This window comes from Rana temporaria, chromosome 2 (assembly GCF_905171775.1).
Source record: "Rana temporaria chromosome 2, aRanTem1.1, whole genome shotgun sequence".
Classification (NCBI taxonomy): Eukaryota; Metazoa; Chordata; class Amphibia; order Anura; family Ranidae; genus Rana; species Rana temporaria.
In genome coordinates, this window is record NC_053490.1 from 108726317 (window position 1) to 108748596 (window position 22280).

Sequence of the window (22280 nt, forward strand, 5' to 3'; positions counted from 1 at the left end):
CTCACAGAGCACTGTTAAATCCATCATCTGAAAATTGAAAAAGAATGGCACAACTGCAAACCTACCAAAACATGGCCGTCCACCAAAACTGACAGGCCGGGCAAGGAGAGCATTAATCAGACAAGCAGCCAAGAGGCTCATGGGAACTCTGGAGGAGCTGTAGAGATCCACAGCTCAGTTGGGAGTATCTATCCACAGGACAACTAGTAGTCGTGCACTCCTCAAATCTGGCCTTTTTGCAAGGAAGAAAGGGCAAAAATGTCACTCTCTGATGTGCAAAGCTGGTAGAGATATCCCCGAAAAGACTTGCAGCTGAAATTGCAGCGAAAGTTGGTTCTACGAAGTATTGTCTGAATACAAATGCACGGCACACTTTTCAAATATTTAATTGTAAAAAATTTGGAAAACCATTTATCATTTCCCTTGCACTTCAATATTATGTGCCACTTTGTGTTGGTCTATGACATAAAATCCCCAAAAAATACATTTAAGTTTTTGGTTGTAACATGAACATTTTTGGAAAATTTCAAGGGGTATGAATACTTTTTTAAGGCACTGTAATTTCTGTTCAATCACCTTGTTGGTATTTTCTTGCTCAATTCTTGCACTTATATATATTGCAATCAGTGTAGACTATATATACAGTGCAGTCAGTGCAGAGTATATAATAGTGCATTGAAGTGGTTAAGGGGAACCCCATGACAAAATGAAGAATAAAATGGCATGGGTCCCCCCCAGTCCATACCAGGCCCTTTGGGTCTAGTACAGATTATTATTTTTTGTCTAGCATAGATTTTAAGGGGAACTCCACGCCACATAAAAAAACAGCGTGGGTTCTCCCCCCCCCAAAAAAATCCATACCAGGCCCTTTGGCAGGCGAGATAAGAGGGGGGACAAGTGAGAGCCCCCCTCCTGAACCATACCAGGCCGCTTGCCCTCAACATGGGGAGGGTGCTTTGGGGTCCCCGCAGCCCTGGCCTGGTGGTTGTGGGGGTCTGTGGGTGGGGGGCTTATCGGAATCATTCACCAAAAAAAGTGTCAAAAATAAAACACAATAAACAGTTTCTGAAAAAGAAAAAAAGTGCCCTGCGATGTCCGTCTTCAACCAAGCCGCCCGATGGCCCCGAAAAATAGAAAAAGCTCCACCTTGATGGGAGGCCTCCCGGCGACTACTGTCTCTTGGCTGTGACAGCTGTTATATATGCAAGGACGGGGCCACCCAGCGATGTAACCGAGTGACCCCACCCCTTTCTGGCATCATGTGATGTCAGAGGGTGTGGGGTCAACTGGCTACATCAATGAGTGGCCCTGCCTTTGCCTATATAACAGCTGTCACAGCCAAAAGACAGCAGTCGCCAGGAGGCCTCCCATGGAGGTGGAGTCTTTGCGTTTTTTAAAATTTTTTACGGGTCTCATCGGATGGACCGATCGTGTGTACAGGGCATCGGATGGACCGATCGTGTGTACAGGGCATTCGTTTTCCACCACACTCAGCATTTTGCTTTTAGACCAAAAAGTTCAGTTTTGGTCTCATCTGACCAGAGCACCTTCTTCCACATGTTTGCTGTGTCCCCCACATGGCTTCTCACAAACTGCAGACAGAACTTCTTATGGTTTTATTTCAACAATGGCTTTCTTCTTGCCACTCTTCCATAAAGTCCAGATTTGTGGAGTGCACGACTTAATAGTTGTCCTGTGGACAGGTCTCTGCAGCTCCTCCAGAGTTACCATGGGCATCTTGGCTGCTTCTCTGATTAATGCTCTCCTTGCCTGGCCTCTCAGTTTAGGTGGACGGCCATGTCTTGGTAGGTTTGCAGTTGTGCCATTTTCAGATGATGGATTGAACAGTGCTCTGTGAGATGTTCAAAGTTTGGGATTTTTTTTTTATAAACTAACCCTGCTTTAGGCCTCTTGTACACGGGACGCTGCTAAACGTACTTTCAGAGACAGTTGGACGTTTTTTTCAAGGAGTATGAATACTTTTTCAAGGCACTGTACCTGGGACAGTTAAAGCGGATGTGCCATGGGAACAAAATATTAAAAGCCAGCAGCTACAAATACTGCAGCTGCTGACTTTTAATATTAGGACACTTACCTGTCCTGGAGTCCAGCGCCGATCGCAGCAGAGCACGAGCGATCGCTCGTCACTCTGCTGCTCCCCCCGCCATCCACGCTGAGGGAACCAGGAAGTGAAGCGCTGCGGCTTCACTGCCCGGTTCCCTACGGCGCATGCGCGAGTCGCGCTGCGCCCGCCGATTGGCTCACACGCTGTGTGCTGGGAGCCGAGTGTTCCCAGCACACAACGAGCGACAGACGGGATGTGACGGAATGCCCGTCTTTCGCCCGTAGCGTTTGGCCGGAAGTGGGTGCAAATACCTGTCTTTAGACAGGTGTCTGCACCCCCCTCCCCCCTGAAAGGTGTCAAATGTGACACCGGAGGGGGGGAGGGTTCCGATCAGCGGGACTCCACTTTAGGGTGGAGGACCGCTTTAACCAATATTACAGCTGGTAGCAGAGGACAGGGAGTATTATAGACACATGATTATTAAAAAATTGGAAACCTGTATGTGGAGGAAAAATCTACATTCACTGTTTTATTACGCTCCAAGATATCGTTAAATGGGTTGTAAAGGTATATATATATATATATATATATATATATATATATAATTATATTTTAAATAACAAACATGTCATACTTACCTCCACTGTGCAGTTTGTTTTGCACAGAGTGGCCCCGATCCTGGTCTTCTGAGGTCCATCTGCGGCTCCTCCCCGCAAGAGCTAACCCCCTTTCTTGGGAAGCGCTCTCCCAAAGGGGGTTAGCTAGCGGGCGCGGTCCTGTGATACAGCTGGCGGCTATAGCCGTCGACTGTATCACTCGGCCCTGCAGCGTCATTGATTTGATTGACAGCAGCGGGAGCCAATGGCGAGCCACCTCAAGCTGGGGGAAACCATTGTGGGAACGAGCCCACAGAGTTTCGTGGCTTAGGTAAGTAAAACGAGGGGGCTGGGGGGCCCGAGAGTGCAAGGTGTTTTTTCACCTTAATAAATGGGATGATGCATTAAGGTGAAAACACAAAGCTTTACAACCCCTTTAATGTTGGGAAATGTTGCTGGACTATTTTTTGTCCTCGAAGATACCATTATAATCCATAGTTTCCCTTCTATAGCCAATGTTGTTTCCCTCCCTTCCTTTGTATGTGCTGCACTGACTAGATAACACATTATCGAAGGACATTAACTCCTCTCGGCGTTGTGTACCAAGAACATGTATTTTCACATTCTTTGGTGCGTAGATGTTCAAGGTGCCTTATACAGAGAATCCAGTACACATGAATATATCACTATTATACAATGTGCCATTTCAAGTTTATAAAGTATGAATGAACATATACAGTACCAGACACTGTACAAAATTCAATCTAGTATTAGCAGATTTCTTTAGTACAAAGTGTAAAATTAAGGAATACCTTGGTTGGAGGTTGGAGATATAAATAAAGTGGTTTCAAAGGCTCTTTTTCTTAACCACTTAAGCCCCGGAAATGATTTGCCCCCTTAATGACCAGAGCATTTTTTGCGATACATCGCTTTAACTGACAATTGCGCGGTTGTGCGACGCTGTACCCAAATAAAATTGATGTTGTTTCCCCCCCACAAATAGAGCTTTCTTTTTGTGGTATTTGATCACCTCTGAGGTTTTTATTTTTTGCACTATAAACAAAAAAAGGCCGACAATTTTGAAAAAAAACATATTTTTTTTAACTTTCTGCTATAATACATAAAAAAAAAACTGTTTAGCCCGATATATATTCTTCTACATATTTTTGGTAAAATATTTAGATATTTTGATTTAAGGACTTTTATTGTTTTGTTTTTTTATTATTTTTACTGGTAATGGGGGCGATCTGTGATTTTTAGGGGGACTGGGACATTGCGGCAGACAAATCGGACCCAAAATTACACGTTTTGAGACCAGTGACATTATTACATTCATCAGTGCTATAAAAATGCACTGATAAATGTAAAAATTACACTGGTAGGGAAGGGGTTAACACTAGGGGGCGATTGAGGGGTTAAAGCGGAGTTCCAGGCTTTTTTTATGTTAATTAAAAGTCAGCAGCTACAAAAAGCATAGCTGCTGGCTTTCAATAAACATTCACTTACCTGCTCCACTGTCCAGCGCCACGCTGCCCGGAGCTCCGCTCCTCTCCCCCCCCTCTCCGCCGGTACCTCCATTCTAACTGTGGGCATCCGGCCGTGACAGCTTTTGGCTTCACAGTCGGGCACTCACTGCGCATGCGAGACCTATCACGTGTCCCAGGCGATCGCCTACAGGGAGGGGCCTCCGTAGGCAATATGACGTATCACCTAAGCGGTCCCTGGGCGGAAGGAGGAAGTGGGACAGGAAGTCCCACTCCTACTGAAGCCCCCACTCCCCCCCCCAAAAAAAATGACATGCCAAATATGGCATGTAAGGGGGCGAGGAGTGGCTTAAGCGGAAGTTCCAATTTTGGGTGGAACTCCGCTTTAAGTGTGTTCCCTCAGTATGTTCTAACTGTAGGGGGATGGGCTTACTGAATCATGATAGAGATCACTGTTCCTGATCACTGGGGACAGTAGATTTCTGTCATGTCACTAGGCAAAACAGGGAAATGCCCTGTTTACATAGTTCCCCGTTCTGCCTCTCCTCACTGTGATCGCGGGCCGCCAGCAGAAATCAAGCGTACACCCGCTATCCTGCTTTTATGGACTGATGTACAGGTACGTCAGTTCGCACAGGAGATCCGACCTGCCGCAGTATATCTGCGTGAGCAGGTCGGAAAGTGGTTAAAATAATAAACTTGTTATATTTACCTGTTTTGTACAATGGTATTGCTGCTTTCCTCCTTTTCTGGAATCCCCCACTGGCACTCTCTGCTTCTCCTCTTCTCCAAGTGTCCCGGCACTCATGCAGACGTGTTCCCGAGGCGGGCTGTGTGCATCTATAGACAGTGTAAAAAAACGTAATACTCCCCACGCACATGTTTCTGAAAATGGCTGTAGTAATGCTGGGTGCTGTAATGACTATCAACTAGAACCCAAATGCAATCCAAAAGGATAGAAATGTCATCAGCACACCAAGGATTCCTCAGAAGTTTCCAAAGCTTTATTCATATGGTCACATACCGTAGTACACACACAGCAAAGTTTTCGGAGCCACGCAGGGCCCCTTCATCAGGGCCTGATGGAGGGGCCCTGCATGGCTCAGAAAACGTTGCCGTATGTGTACCGTGTGACCATATGAATAAAGCTTTGGATCCTTCTGAGGAATCCTTGGTATGCTGATGACATATCTACCCTATAGACACTGTGTACCTCGGCCATGCCCCCCTCATTCTGCAGCCAGCAAGCCATACAGTATTCGCCCCCTTGGCTTTTTACCTATTTTGTTACATTACAGCAGGGGTGCCCAACCTTTTGAAGAGTGAGGGCCACTTAAGCAACTTGGTAACCAGTCATGGGCCACAATGAGCGGACTGCGCGGATGACAGGTCATAGCTATTCTATAGGCCCTCTGATCTGATCCGCCCAGATGGAAGAAGGGGACAAATTCCCTTCTGTTTTTTTTTTGCGTATTGGAGATAGACGGGCATAAGCTGTCAAGTCTTTTTACATCTGCCGTTCTATAGAGGTGAATTGAGGATCCAATTGGGCCGATCGTGTGAAAAGAGCCTAATGCCGCGTACAGACGGTCGTTTTTTGTGATGAAAAAAAACGATGTTTTAAAAAACGTCATTTAAAATGATCGTGTGTGGGCAAAACGTCGTTTTATGTCTTCAAAAAAACGACCAAAAAAAATTCGAACATGCTCGAATTTTTTGTGTCGTTTTTCAAAACGTCATTTTTGTTTCACAGAAATTGACCGTGTGTAGCAAAAAACGACGTATAAAACGACGTTTTTAAACCCGCGCATGCCCAGAAGTTAGTTATGAAGTGAGCTTCAATGGAAAAAAGTGGTGAAACGTAACCTCGCTTTGCTAGAGCATTGTGAAAAAACGATGGTCTGTATGCTACGTCGTTTTTGAAAATGAAGTTTCAAAAACGTCGTTTTTTACATCACATAAAACGTCGTTTTTTTTTCCATCGCAAAAAACGACCGTCTGTACGCGGCATAAGACTGTTTTCACACTGATGTGCTGCAGTTTGCCCACACCGCGGTGCAGCATACTGCACTTGTGTCTATCCTGGAGGTTAGCTAAACTTTGCCATAGACTCAGCCTGTGGCAAAAGCCGGCACTCTACAGGGAAGCATTGGCTTATGGGGCTCTGCTTTGCAGACGCTTTCTTCCTCTACCACCAGCTTCATTCACAACACTAATGCTGTGGTATGGATGGTCATCAACCTGCGATCTGCGCTTGCCAACCCTCATTCCAGAGCTGGAGGTCGCAGGCCACATCAGAGGGCTCCCCCAGGCCACTGGTTGGCCACCCCTGCATTACAGCTTTTAGTTCCATGTCTTTTTAAAGGGTCACTAAAGGAAAAAAATTTTTTTGCTGAAATGACTGTTTACAGGGCATAGAGACATAATAGTTAACTGATTCCTTTTAAAAATTATTAAAAATTGATAAAAAAACAATCATATAATGTGCCTGCAGTGTAGTTTCGTTTTTGCTGTTGTTTGCTGGTTCTCTGATGTACAGAGAGCCACTAGAGGGCAGTCAGCCAATAGAGATCAGTGATACTTTGTCTAAAACTCCTCAGCACCAATCCAGTTTCGTTTTACACACAATAATCACATTAGTGACCACCGTGAGAAATCTCCCAGCACTGTGGTTATCAGGAAACAGGCAACCAGGAAGTGTCCAAAACAGAGAGGATTTACAGCAACATGAAAGCAAAAACGAACAATGAGGACATGAAACCAGGACTGCAGCAAGGTAAAGGAAGCTATTTAGCTAAAAAAAAAAAATTCCTTTAGTGACCCTTTAATCTGAATTATATGTGATGGATCAGAACACAATAGTCTAAGTTGGTGAAGTAAAATTAGAAAAATATTTACATAAAACTATTTTTCAGAAGTAAAACCCCCTTTGTTATGAAGCCCATAAAAAGCTATGATGCAACCAATTACCTTCAGAAGTCACATAATTAGTAAAATGATGTCCACCTGTGTGCAATCTAAATATCACATGATCTGTCATTACATATACACACCTTTTTGAAAGGCCCCAGAGGCTGCAACACCTAAGAAAGAGGCACCACTAACCCAACACTGCCATGAAGACCAAGGAACGTCATAAACAAGCAAGGGACAATGTTGTTGAGAAGTACAAGTCAGGGTTAGGTTATAAAAAAATATCCAAATCCTTGATGGTCCCTAGGAGCACTATCAAATTATAACCAAATGGAAAGAACATGGCACAACAGCAAACCTGCCAAGAGAGGGTCGCACACCAAAAATCACATTTCGGGCAAGGAGGGCATTAATCAGAGAGGCAGCACAGAGACCGAAGGTAACCCTGGAGGAGCTGCAAGGTTCCACAGCAGAGACTGTAGTATCTGTACATATGAAGACAATACACTGTATGCTCCATAGAGTTGGGCTTTATAGCAGAGTGGCCAGAAGAAAGCCATTACTTTCAGCAACAAAACAAAATGGCACATTTTGAGTTTGCGAAAAGGCACGTGGGAGACTCTCAAAATGTATGGAGGAAGGTGCTCCGGTCTGATGAGACTAAAATTTTACTTTTTGGCCACATCACATCACCCAGAGAACACCATACCCACAGTGAAACATGGTGGTGGCAGCAGTGCTGTGGGGATGTTTTTCAGCAGTCGGGACTCGGAAACTAGTCAGAGTTGAGGGAAAGATGGATGGTGCTAAATACAGGGATATTCTTGAGCAAAACCTGTACCACTGTGTGTGTGATTTGAGGCTAAGACGGTGGTTCACCTCCCAGCAGGACAATGACCCAAGTTCTGCTTTAACGTTTAACACAATATATAAAGTTAATATTATTTTAAATATTTCATTAATTAATATTCTCCCATTCATACAGAGTAAAAGGACCGCAAATATGTGTAGCTTTGATACATACAGTACATCAGTGCCATATGGTTGATAAACAAGTGCATATATTCTAGCTTTATCACAGTGACTGACCTGATTTTAAAAGTACAGCAGGGCCATTGTGAGCAGGTCAAATAAATGGGACTGTGTTGACTCATTACATAAATATGTATATGCTCAAAGCTGCATGCTAAACACCAATAAACAAAGATACCCATAACGAAATAAGTGACACATTAAAAAGCAATTACAGCTCATCGTTCCAGAGCTAAGATAAAATGATGGGCCTAAATGTATAACCTGAAATTCTTGGAGCTGAGCACTTCCGGGTTCATCTACTCCCCGATCTTTTCCACATACTTGGCCACCCTAAAAGCCCCCGGAGCCTACAAAAGTCTCCCAGGCCCACACAGTAGCCAGGTGAGCATGTGACCAGAAGGGAAAGATATAGGGCTGTCTGTGCCACCACCTCGTTAACATTTAGAAGTGATCAAGTGGCTGTACACAATCTCAGATCACTTTTGCATAAAACAGAGAAAGGGCACCATTAATGGAAAACAAACCCATGGCCATTATCACAGCCAATGGTTTTTTGTTTTCATCCTTTCACTGGCCTACCATAACACAGTGTGGTAGAGAAAGTGGTAATGATGCCAATACATTGATTGGTACGTGCTCAGCATGGTTACTGATCACACCTTATGGTCCCTCTGCAGCACTGTGCAGCCCACCTCTGGGGATTGCAGTGATCTCCAAAGGGTGTTACAGTTTTGGAAAGCATATTTTATAAACATCAATAGCAATACTACTACAATAAAACTTGTTAGTAAGAAGCTAATTGACAGTGGGGGACGGGAGGGGATATCTATGGAACGGTAATCCTGATTATGACTTCACTACCTAGTGAATCATTGACCTGGAACCTGTATGGAGAATAGCAGTTTTTAAACTCTATGGACTAATTACTTATTCCTGGTCACTGGACATAACTTATGCCGCGTACACATAATCGGAAATTCCTACAAGAAAACCGTGGATTTTTTTCCGACTGAATTTTGTCTCAAACTTGTGTTGCATACAAATGTTGTCTGAAATTCTGACCGTCAAGAACGTGGTGATGTACAACACTACAACGAGCCGAGAAAAATTAAGTTCAATGATTCTGAGCATGCATTGAATTGATTCCGAGCATGCATGTTTTTTTTTGTGCGTCGGAATTGCATACAGACGATCAGAATTTCCGACAAGAACTTTTCTTTTCAGCTTTCAAATTTTTGCTGTCGGAAATTTCGACAGAATATCCGATGGGGTCTACACCATGGTCGGAATTTCCAACCAAAAGCTCACATCAAACTTTTCTCGTGTGTATGCGGCATAAGGTTAGTTTGGGGGATCATACTGTGGGTTACGACACCTTGTACAGCAGCAGTTTTTTTAGCTCTGCCTCTTTGAACAAGTCTGAAGTCTGCGGTTTCAAAAGTGACCTCTCTGGTGCTGTTTGTACTTCATCTTACTACTATACTGCTTTTCTATAGACACTACATTTCTGTGGTTGATTGCTCCATTTCCTTTTCTAGTTTCAGACTGACCAGTTTACTAGATACCAAAGCAATTGCAATATTACTGGAATTAACAGAGTATATTTTGTCACTGCGCAGCCCACCCCTTGTGTTTTTTTTCTCTACTTGAACGGAGAAAAAGAGACACTGTAACTTTTTTCTCCTTGCTAGAGGAGAAAAATGTAGACAAAAACAAAGGGTCAGGTTCAGTGTATTTAATGCATAACACAGACAAGCAAAAGATTTCCCAGCACACTTACTAGCCAGCCTGTAAAACAACCAAATTGACCCTGTGTTACCTAGAGAATTTGGCACCCGGGGCGGATCCAATATCTGGCACCCCCCCCCCCCCCCCCCCCACGTTAAAATGTAAAAACACCCCACTGTGCCCCCTGCATACCTCTGCATCCTTCAATATCTTTTTGTTACTACTGTGTACCCCTCTCCACAACTGCACCTCTGGACCACTTTACATTGCACAGCACCCCGCACCTCTGGACCACTTTACATTGCACAGCACCCTGCATCACTGGACCCCTTTACATTACACAGCACCCTGCACCTCTGGACCTCTTTACATTACACAGCCCCCTGCATCACTGGACCCCTTTAAAATTACACAGCACCCTGCATCACTGGACCCCTTTACATCTCACAGCCCCCTTCACCTCTGGACCTTTTACATTACACAGCACCCTGCACATCTGGGCCCCTTTACATTACACAACACCCTGCACCTCTTTACATTACACAGCCCCTGCACCACTGGGCCCCTTTACATCACATAGCCCCCTGCACCTCTGGACCCCTTTACATTACACAGCACCCTGCACCTCTGGACCCCTTTACATTACACAGCACTCTGCATCACTGGACCACTTTACATTACACAGCACCCTGCATCACTGGACCCCTTTACATCTCATAGCACCCTGCATCTCTGGACCCTTTTACATTGCACAGCACCCTGCATCACTGCACCCCTTTTACATTACACAGCCGCCTGCACCTCTGCACCCCTTTACATCACATAGCCCCCTGCACCTCTGGACCCTTTTACACTACACAGTCCTCTGCACCCCTTTACATTACACAGCACCCTGCATCACTGCACCCCTTTTACATTACACAGCCACCTGCACCTCTGGACCCCTGCATGTTACAAAGACCCCCCTTCAGTGCAGACACCCCCTCAGTGCAGACACCCCCCCTCAGTGCAACCCCCCCTCAGTGCAAATCCCCCCTCAGTACAACCCCCCCTCAGTGCAAACCCCCTCGGTGCAGCCCCCCAGTGCAAACACCCCCCCCTTAGTACAAACCCCCCCTCAGTGCAAACCCCCCTTAGTGAAAACCCCCTCAGTGCAAACACCCCCTTTGTACATCCCGCCCACCCCTTCAGTGAAATCCCCCCAGGTGCAAACACCCCCCCTCCCCATTCAGTACCTCAGATCATCGCAGGAAGCGCCACGGCACATGGACAGAAGGTCCCCTCGGCCCCTCCCCCTCTGTACACACAAACAGAGAGGAGGGGGCTGTGCCTGTGTGCCGACTGCCGACCACCGCTAACAGCTCGTGGCTGTGAGAGGAGGGGATGGATGGTGCTGCGGTGTCACCCCGCAACCCCCCTCCTCTTGTGGCGCTCAGCGCTCCGATTCCGCGGCGCTCATCGCTGCAGTCGCGGGGGGGGGAGCCGCCCCCCCCACATGTCAGCTAAAAAATAAAAAATACATATTTTTTTTTTTAATCGGGATGGTGTCACCCCTCTAGCGGGTGTCACCCGGGGCGGACCGCACCCCCCTCACCCCCCTAGGAACGCCTCTGACTATTAGACAGGGTTAATTTGGTTGTTTTGCAGGCTGGCTGATAAGTGTGCTGGGAAATCTTTTGCTTGTCTGTGTTGTGCATTGCCCTTCCATGTGTACATTGTTGCAAAGGCCAGGTATAGGTTGGGGTGGTTACAACTTTTTTTGCTCTCTTTATTGTAGGTAGGGCTAAAAACATTTTTAACCACTTCAGCCCCAGAAGAATTGGCTGCTCAATGACCAAAGCATTTCTTGCGATTCGGCACTGCCTCGTACACACAGTCGGACAAAACCGATGAGAATGGTCCGACAGACCGTTTTCATCGGTTCACCGCTGAAGTGGCCTGATGGTCTGATGTGCGTACACACCATTGTTCCAAAAACCAATCAGGTCAGAACGCGGTGACGTCAAACACACGACGTGCTGAATAAAACGAAGTTCAATGCTTCCAAGCATGCGTCGACTTGATTCTGAGCATGCGCGGGTTTTGAACTGATGCTTTTCTGTACTAACCATTGGTTTGGACCGATCGGGCAACGCTCCATCGGTTCGGTTTTGAAGCATGTTTTAAAATTTTGGACCGAAGGAAAACAGACCGATGGGCTATACACACAGTCGGTTTGGACCGATGAAACTGAACTTCGGTCCATTCTCATCAGTTTTGTCCGACCGTGTGTACGGGGCCTTAGTGATTTGCAGCAATATTCCTACATTTCCAGAGTTTCTACACTTCTGCTAACTGGTTAAATGTGTGTCCATTTTCCTTGTTCTACAAAATTCTCATCTGACCCTTGACCAGCTCTTTACATGCTCATAGCTCCTACCCTTTTATACCGGTGTCCTGAGTTCATGCCCTGCTTGCTATTTCCTATCTCATACCCATGCCCAATGTAACATTTGGTTTTGGTCTTTATCATGTTCTCAGTCTGGTATATGCTCTTATCTGTTTAACCCCTCCCGTCCTTACCCTTACATTTACCCTGTGGTTTCTGTTGCTTCAGAATATTGGCTGTTTTCCAACTTTCTCTATTAGCCCTCAGTGTTCGTTCATCACCTCCTGTCCATCCTTGCCTAGTTTTACCTTGTGTTATCCTGTGCTCCTTGCCAGTGCTTGTTTGTCAGTGTCTGTTTCACTGCCGGTCAGACTTAGTCGAGTCACCAGCAAGGAAGTGTTAGGCCCCGTACACACGAGAGGATCTATCCGCTGGAATTGATCTGCGGATCAGTTCCAGCGGATAGATCCGCTGGTGTGTACATCCCAGCGGATCTTTTTCCGCGGATTTTTTTCGGCCCGACCGATTTCCAGCAGATAAAAATTTCTTAGCATGCTAAGAAATCTATCCGCTGGAATCGGCTTCAGCGGATCGATCCGGTGGTCTGTACAGACTCACCGGTTATCACTTTGCTTTATGTATTGTCAATTCCATGTGCTCCTGAATTGTCAGTTTACCACATTTTCTGCATGTGGGAATATTAGCTCTTATACAGCGTACACACGATTGGAAATTCCGACAAGAAAACCGTGGATTTTTTTCAGACGGAATTTGGGCTCAAGCTTGTTTTGCATACACACGGTCACACAAAAATTCCGACCGTCAAGAACGCAGTGACATACAACACTACAACGAGCCGAGAAAAATTAAGTTCAATGATTCCGAGCATGCGTCAAATTGATTCCCAGCATGCGTGTTTTTTTGTGCATCGGAATTGCATACAGACGATTGGAATTTCCGGTAATAACTTTTCCCGTCTGAAATTTTTTAAACCAGCTCTCAAATTCAGAAATTCCAACAGAAAAAGTCAGATGAGGCCTTCACCCGGTCGGAATTTCTGACCAAAAGCTCACATCGAACTTTTCTTGTCGGAAATTACGATCGTGTGTACACACAGGGCCCATCCGCCCTATAGGCTCACTATGCAAGGCACTTAAGGCCCCGCAAAGCTGCGGAGGGGCCCCCAAATTACTAGAGGCTCCGCCTGGTGAGAAGTCATTTTCGACCCCTCACCCTGCTTCTCAACTCGCTGGCTGCATTGGAGAAGAGAGAGGTAGGAAGTCAGCACCCCCCGCTTCTCATCAAATTTAATGTGACATGTCATTTTGCTTACGGCCCCAGGGAGGTCAGGATCGGGACTGTGTACACGGCATTACAAGTAATTACAAGTAATAACTGTTTGTCCTCACTTTTTCACACTACAAAATGTTCTTATCCCTGTAAAGGATAAAAAAAAATCACAGAATTTACTGAAATAAATAGTATCTAAAAGTATAAACTGAAACGATAGAAGGGAGCATTTGCCACAGTGCGGTATAGGTCATCCTGGCCCTCACACCCATCATTAGAAAGCAAATGAGACACATGCAACCAATGAATTCTAAGTTTGATTCAACTTTAAATACAAAAACTGATTACTATAAAAATGCCTCTGGCGGTGAAGGGGTTAACACTAGGGGGCGAAGAAGGGGTTAATCATGTTCCCTGGGTGTGTTTTAACTGAAGGGGGGGTGGGACTGACATGGGGAAATGACAAATCGCTGTTCATACATTGTATGAACAGACGATAGGTCATTTCCCCCTCTGACAGGACCGGGAGCTGTGTGTTTACACACACAGCTCCCGGTTCTCGCTCTGTAACGAGCGATCGCGAGTGCCCGGCGGGCACGCGCGCCGGGATCAGGGTCGAGAGGGGGGGCGCACGCACCCTAGTGGCTGATTCGCGAGGTGACGTAGATCTACGTGACCTCGCGCAGGGGGTTAAGAGAATGAACTCTGTGCCAAAATGTGTAACCTCCACTATTGACACTCTTAAGGCCTGTACACACGATAAGATGGTGCTTTCCGTTTTTTCATCCGACAAAAGCTGGATGTGATAAAATAAAGTCAAAGTCCAAATTTTCGTTTTAATTAGTATGGTTTTTGTACAAAAAAAAATCATAAGAGCAAGACTACACATGCTCAGAAACGAAAGAATAAATACAAAACTAGTCAACACATTACGTCACTTCTGAAGTTGTGTTCTGTCGTATGGTGAGAACCTCTTCACTTCTGACATGAGACTAGCATGCAACAAAAAACGGATGAACGGCCATCCGAAAATCTGATCGTGTGTATGAGGCTTTAGCCTCTCACCTCAACAGCAGAACCCCTGAATTAACAAAGGTTCATGTAGACTTTCCCATAATTGGTATATATCCACGAACTATCAGAATTGCATGGCAATCTCCTTGTTATTTTATGTACAAGCGCTTGCATGCTGGCACTTAGTGGAAGTGCCTGTTTTGTAAGTGTATTTATTTTATCTTTATTAAATGCTTCTTAGCAGCGAGCACTATATGTCCTTTGTTTATTAGCAGTGAGCACTATATGTCCTTTGTTTATTTCCCTATCCCTGGTATTGGTGACCATCTGTATGCAAGCTATTCTGATAGGATTTCCGTGTGTGAACAAGTCCGGCTGTAAATTGTGTGTAACCAGGAGGGCTTCTGCGCTCATTGATATATACCCATTATGAGCAGTAATGAGCCTGACTCAATTTTGTTCCAGGAACAAAGTGGAAAGTTACCGTGCCACGGCTGGAACACACCTCTGTATACTCTATGCTGCTGATGCAACAGTTTGTACAGTGGGTGCATGTAAAAGTGAAGGAAATAGTTTGTTTGGACCATCTTGGTCCAAACAAACTATTTGAAGTTAAAGGGGTTGTAAAGGTAAAACATTTTTTTTAGGGTTGTCCCGATACCACTTCTTTGAGACCGAGTACAAGTACCGATACTTTTTTTTAATATCATGTGACAGTGGCAGTATTTTTAATTCTTTTTACTATTTTTTTTTTTACAGTGATTTTTATTTTTTTAGGGGGGGGGGGTGGATTGTCAGTGTTTTTTATTTTTTTTATTTATTGCAATTTTTTTTTTAATCAGCCCTGATTTCAGGGGTCTTAACAGACCTCTAACATCTCCCCTTTAAGACAGAGAAAGGGACTAAGGACACAGATTCCCCAGTCCCTTTCTCAGCAGCCTCAGCTGAAATGAATGGAGAGAAGCTTCTCTGCATTCATAAACTGAAGCATCGTAAACACGATGCTCAGTTATATGAATGGACAGAGTCGGTGATCATCGACTCTGACAGACTGAGGGGGGGAGAGCGGCACAGACGGGGGAGGAGAGCGGCACGGACGGGGGGGAGAGAGAGAACTGCACGGACGGACAGATGGGGGGGGGGGGGGTGGAGAGAGAACTGCACGGACGGGGGGAGAGAGAACTGCACGGACGGACGGGGGGGGGGGGAGGAGAGAGGACGGACGGGGGAAGGGGAGGAGAGAGAACGGCACGGACGGACAGGGGGGAGGAGAGAGAACTTCACGAATGGACAGGGGGAGGTAAGAGAGCAGCACGGACAGGGGAAAAACAGCACGGGGGGGAAGACAACAGCACAGGGGGGAAGACAACACTAAGCACGGGGGAGAGAAGACTTGCAATTCCCCTGCCTGCCCAGGTATCAGGTGAAGCATCGGGAGCATTTCCCCGAGTACAAGTACTCGGGGAAATGCTCGGTATCTGTCCCGATACCGATACTAGTATCGGTACATCCCTATTTTTTTTCCTAAATAGCTTCCTTTACCTTAGTGCAGTCCTCATCTTACCTCATCCTTCAATTTTTCTTTTAACCACTTAAGGACCCAGACCATTACGCAGGTAAAGGACCTGGCCAGTTTTTGCGATTCGGTGCTGCGTTGCTTTAACTGACAATTGCGCGGTCGTGCAACGTGGCTCCCAAACAAAATTGGCGTCCTTTTTTTGAATAAATATAAATTTAAATTTAACATAGATGTGTTCCTTCCAGAAACCAAGGGAGCTTGCAACCTACTGTACACTCTTCCCGCACTGCTGTAAAATCTCCAGCAGTAATATTAGACCTGTCCAGTTCTTTCCTTGGACTACAGACCACCCCCTATATTATGGAGATAAGGAGAGAGGGGTGTAACAATACTACACTTCATATATATAGTATGGGGAGTTGAAGTTGTCACCTTAGGACAGGAACATTTACTGGCAGGATCACCAGGTGAGATTATAGTGGAACTAAGCTCTCTCAATTAATATTAAAAGAGAAGTTAGGGATTAGAAAATAATAAACAATCATACTTACGTAGATGGCTGCAGCACCGTTCCCAGCTGTAGCTGTCCGCTGCCACCTCTAAAACCGTGAACTTGAGCGATCAAACACCATTGATTGCTCAGCTCTCAGTTTTCAGCTTGTCAATCACTGGCTCTCTGCCCTGCCCCTCCAGTGCTCACTGGAGCTCCGAGCTGTGGAGGGGGTGAGAGTAGATGGCTCAGGCTCTCAGCAGTTCGCTAAGAGGCTGGCTTCTGGGTGGATCCAGACCATATAGTTGGGATTGTTTCAGAACCTGGACTTGGTCTGTGACGTTAGCTGACAGTGGGCTAGCCTGCTGTCGGCTGAAAACAGTTTGTTCTGCACTCCTGTGATCCATAGGAGAAGTGCAGCCAGAATAGCATTGGCTATACTTCTCTTTTAACTGTATTTATGCTGCTAGCATTATTATATAGATTGGTAGGTATAATATGTTAATTTTCTTCAGTTTCTTCCTGGTTTCTGGATTGGGCTAAAAGTATGTCATACATCCCAGGAGTGTTCAAGGGCATTTTGTTTCTTTCACCCAAGAAGGGGGAGAAGGGCTTTAAAGAGCTCCTCTTTAAAGAAAATGAATGCAGCCCCACATCCAATGACTGGTAAATTGCAATACATGATAATTTTTAAGAGGTTTAGATATGCTTTAAAGCTTTAAATCTTTTGCATAGTTACATGCAGAGCTTTTTTTCTCAGAAAATAGGTGCAGGAACTCAACCACGACCCCGTTCAGATTTTACAAACAGTAGAAGGGTCTTAAAGGGGCATTAAATACCAGGATTGCATTACATACAGAGTGCAGAGTTCAGGGGGTTACAAAGCTGTCACTTGTAAACACAGAAACCAGACTTATGTGTTTAGAAGTGATTGTGGTGAGCAGGCACCAAAGGGTCTGAGCCAAAGGTGGTGGAACTGAGTTCCCCCAAGTTCCCCCAGAAAAAAAGCCCTGGTTACATGTATACATATCACATACCTGCGTGATTCCTGTGAAAACTGCAATTTTTAGTAGTTGCTATTACTAATCTCTAATTGGACAAGGTGGAGATCATTTTCACCTTGTCCAATCAGAGAATACCTTGTATTAATTGAAAAAAGACAAATAGGCATTCTGTGCATGATGGCATAGGTAGGTGAGCAATCCCTTGTGGTTATTATGCAGAAGGCCAGCTGCTCGGCACTGAACCCAGAAGACTGCTACTATCAATGTAGTGGCGGCTACTACTACAGTGATTTGCAACTTTCACAGGAATTGTTCAATTATGAAATGAGCATACTTATATTGGTCCAAGGTGAATCAATGCAACTATGCAATGAAATTCATACCCAGTTTCACCTGGAACTGGTATCTTATATTGGGACATTTGGTGTTGTTTGATATTTAAAGTGTTACTATACCCACAACAGTAAAATCAGTCTGTATATGCAGTAAAGCATGCTTGTTATACTCACTGTGGAACCTTAGTGGTTAATCCTTTGCATTGGGTAAAAAGGCTGCCTGATCCTGTCTTCTCTGATCCTTCCCTTCTTCCAATGTCCCCAATCAATTTCCTGATAGAACAGAGCCTTTGGATTCACTCTGCACATGCTCAGTTTGGTGTGAATTGCTAGAGAGTGCACGTGATCAGCAAAGGGCCAATCAGCACTGTCCGGACAGAGGGTCGGGGTCCTACAGCCTCATAGGACAGGCAGAGTAGAATGAAAACTCCTCCCACAAGCTTTAATCAGACAGTGATACAAGTCACAAGACTGCTATATAGTGTTGATGAGAAAAGGTATTTAGCCTTTTATATTTACAAAAATAATTGCATTTCTATTTTCTGTGTACTGTGGGAGACCAGATATAATGAATGCAGGCTCCTGGGTTTAGTAACACTTTAAGTGCAAAGACTAATGTATTCAGTAACATCTAAACTACTAAGAAATCAGTTCTTAGCAGTCAAGTTATTTTATAATGTTAAAATTGGATTTCTTATTGGCTTCTATGAGTTACCGCACAACGCTGTTTCATTTATTAACTGCGCACAAAAGCCTAAACAGATGTGCCCAGTAGTGGCAATGCAGGTTTTTCAGTTATTGCATAACTGGCTCAGAACATTGTGACACAGAGGACTTGGCTAATGATAATGTATTTGTACACTGTCTTAAGAAAAGGAAATTATAGCTCTGTGTGGTTGTGTGTGTGTGTGTGTGCACTAGGATACCAATAGAAAATATACAGCAAGTCTTCTTAGCATTTTTTTTGTATATTTGTAATAAACCCACTTATGCCCTGTACACATAGGTGTGCGCAGCCTATTGCATTAGGGTGTGCATCCCCAAGCTCAAACACACACTACTGATCACTCACGATGTTCATTCGGAAAGTGAAGGGAACAGTAAATTACGTATTTCCCCACTCATCCGTAAACATCCCCACAGCAACAGCCGATGGGAGAGTAGAGGAGGGAAGCTGGCAGCACTGCAGGGGGCAGGGGGGAGCCAGGGCAGTAGGGGGAAGCTGTGCTGCACAGGGTGATTAGGGTGTGCCTGGGCACATCTGGCACACCCTGTGCGCACGCCTATGCCTGTACACATGATCGGTTCATCCGATGAGAACGGTCTGATGGATTTTTTCATCAGATATCCGATGAAGCTGACTTTCATCAGTCTTGCCTACACACCATCAGTTAAAAAAACGATTGTGTCAGAATGCGGTGACGTAAAACACAACAACGTGCTGAGAAAAATTAAGTTCAATGCTTCCAAGCATGCGTCGACTTGTTTCTGAGCATGCGTGGATTTTTAACCGATGGACGTGCCCACAGACGATCGTTTTTTTTCAGATAATTTTAAAACAAGTTCCTAGTTTTTTCACCGATGGATAAAAAACTGATGGGGCCCACACACGATCGGTTCGTCTGATGAAAACGGTCCATCATCAGACGAACCGATCGCGTGTACGCGGCATTAGTGTTATTATACATTTTATCAACGTATAATACATTTAAAAAAAAATCATTGCTATACAGTAAAACCTTGGTTTGAGAGTAACTTGGTTTGAGAGCATTTTGCAAGACAAGCAAAATTTTTAATACATTTTGCCTTGATATACAAGCGATGTCTTGATATAAGAGTAGCGTCATGTCACAACTGAGTATAAAAAAGAAGAGGAGACTCTAATGCCCTGTACACACGATCGGTCCATCCGATGAAAACGGACTGATGGATTTTTTCATCAGTTAACCTGATGAAGCTGACTGATGATCAGTCGTGCCTACACACCATCGGTTAAAAACAATCGTGTCAGAACGCGGTCACGTAAACCACGTACAACGGCACTATAAAGGGGAAGTTCAAATCCAATGGCGCCACCCTTGGGGCTGCTTTAGCTGATTTTGTGTTAGTAAAAGAAGATTTGCGCTTTTCTGTCTGTTTCAGCGTGATGAATGTGCTATCTCCATAACGAACGCTAGTTTTACCAGAACGAGCGCTCCCTGGATTTTTAACCGATGGACGTGCCTACAGACGATCGTTTTTTTCTATCGGTTAGTTAACCATCAGATAATTTTAAAACAAGTTCCTAGTTTTTTAACCGATGTTTAAAAAAACAATGGGGCCCACACACGATCGGTTAGTCTGATGAAAACCGTCCATCAGACCGTTTTCATCAGACAAACCAATCGTGTGTACGTGGCATTAGTGTAGCACTATAGTTACATTTAAAGTGGAGGTTCGGCGGGTTTTGCTTTTTTTTTTTAAATGTGCTAAGCATGGTAATCTAGCTAGCTAGGTACTACTCACCTGCTAGCCGCTCGTACGTACGTCTGTCCGCTCCGTTTTCGTCTAAAAGAAGAACTTATAAAAAATAGTCCTGTGCTGTTCCATCTTGCTTGTGGGCATTTTGAATCCCACAAGCAAACACTTCCTGGATTCCTAGTCACATGACGTGCTTTGCGAGTCATGTGACCCTCTTCCCGCGTCACGTGACACTCGAGCTAGCACGAGAATACACGCCTAGCTATTTCGGATGGTCTCCTGTGAGTGGTGAAACGTCACTCCCAGGAGACCTTGCGCACAGCTTCCAATTACGCCTCGTCGGGGAAAAGGAGCGACACGCCCACTCCCCGCAGTGAAGAAGACCCAGAAGTGAGGCTGAAGACAGGTAAGGGTTCAGATAGGAAAAAAAAAGACAACGCTAGAGGCATGTTATAAGGCTGCAGACATGATTGCTATAAAGTTAAGTTTGAGGGTAAACCTCCGCTTTAATGAAAGTACAACATTTAGCAACTTATTGCATGTCACACTTTTCACAAAAAAAATTGAAAACCATTTATAATTTTCCTTCCAATTCACAATTATGTGCCACTTTGTGTTGATCTATCACATAAAATCCCAATAAAATACATTTACGTTTTTGGTTGTAACATGACAAAATGTGGAGATTTTCAAGGGGTATGAATACTTTTTTAAGTACCTGTAATAAATAAATAATATATTCTGTTGCCTCTGTGGTTGCTGTTTAACACTTTCCTCACCAGAAGTTGGGGCACAGACAGGGCCGCCATCAGGGGGGACAGCCCATACACATGTACGGGGCCCGGCCGTCTGGAGGGGCCCGTTACCCGGCAGCACTAGCAGCATGCCGCTCCGCTGTTTTCTTTGCTTGGTTGACAGGTGGGTAGGGAATTGGTTGTCACGTGACCAGTGGGAAAAAATGCAGCACACTCAAACTGAAGCCAGAAGACAGAGCCGAACAGAGCGGAGCGGGTAGTGTGTGCACAGGGAACGGACAGCATCGATCAGTCACTGACTAATTCAGAGTTTAGTTGGTTGGTGGCACATTTGCAGTGAAGATGAAAGAGGATCTGCAGGAGCTTTAGGGGATGAACGGCCTGACCATTAAATGAAGGTACTTCCTGCTGCATAGTTCCTGCAATGCTGAGCAGACATTCCTGCAGACTGGGGTTATGGGGATGCTGAGGGGCTACATGTGTGGATGTGGTCCTCCTGTGCTGCCAGCCTGCCTGTGATTTTCTCTTTGCTCTATTTTGCCATCTCCTTTCTGCATGGGGATGCTAAATGGGGACTGTTTCTTTGATCTATTTGGGCCATCTCTTTGTTGGATGGGGGCTGTCTCTTTGCTGCATGTGGGCTGTCTCTTTGCTGCATGTGAGCTGTCTCTTTGCTGCATGGGGACTATCTCTTTGCTTGATGGGGACTGTCTCTTTTCTGCATGAGGACTGTCTCTTTGCTATATGGGGAAATCTCTTTGCTGGATGGGGAGGTCTATTTGCTGGATAGGGATGTCTCTGCTGGATAGGGATATCTCTTTGCTGGTTGAGACTATCTCTTTGCTGAATGGGCACATCTCTTTGCTGGATCGGGTCATCTCTTTGCTAGATGGGGCTGTCTCTTTGCTGGATTATATGGGAATGTCTCTTTGCTGGATTATATGGGAATGTCTCTTTGCTGACTATATAGAGATGTCCCTGCTGGATTAGGCCATCTCTTAGCTGGCTTGGAATGAAATGGGCATGTGAAGGAAGGAGTGGAGGGAATGAAATAGGTATGTAAAGAAAGTTAGGGTGAACATGTTACCCCCCCACCCCTTGTCCTTTACATGCCCACTGCAATAAAGTGGGCATGTACAGGAATGTGTGTGTGTGTGGGGGGGGGGGGTACAATTTTCACCCTACCTTCCTTTACATACCCATTTCATTCCACCCACTCCTTTC

General features: G+C 45.1%; 1 protein-coding gene across 2 annotated transcripts in view; it reads right to left on the reverse strand.

The window, feature by feature from the left end:
* NFE2 (nuclear factor, erythroid 2) overlaps positions 1-22280 on the reverse strand; it is a 36440-nt gene that overhangs the window by 9278 nt on the left and 4882 nt on the right. Inside the window, exon 1 of one of the 2 annotated variants that reach the window (XM_040340746.1) lies at positions 4858-4987. The exons of the other annotated variant lie outside the window; for it this stretch is intronic. The gene's annotated coding sequence lies outside the window, so the exon portion shown is untranslated. Of the gene's footprint in view, positions 1-4857; positions 4988-22280 lie in introns of those variants that run through there. 2 annotated transcript variants of the gene reach the window in all.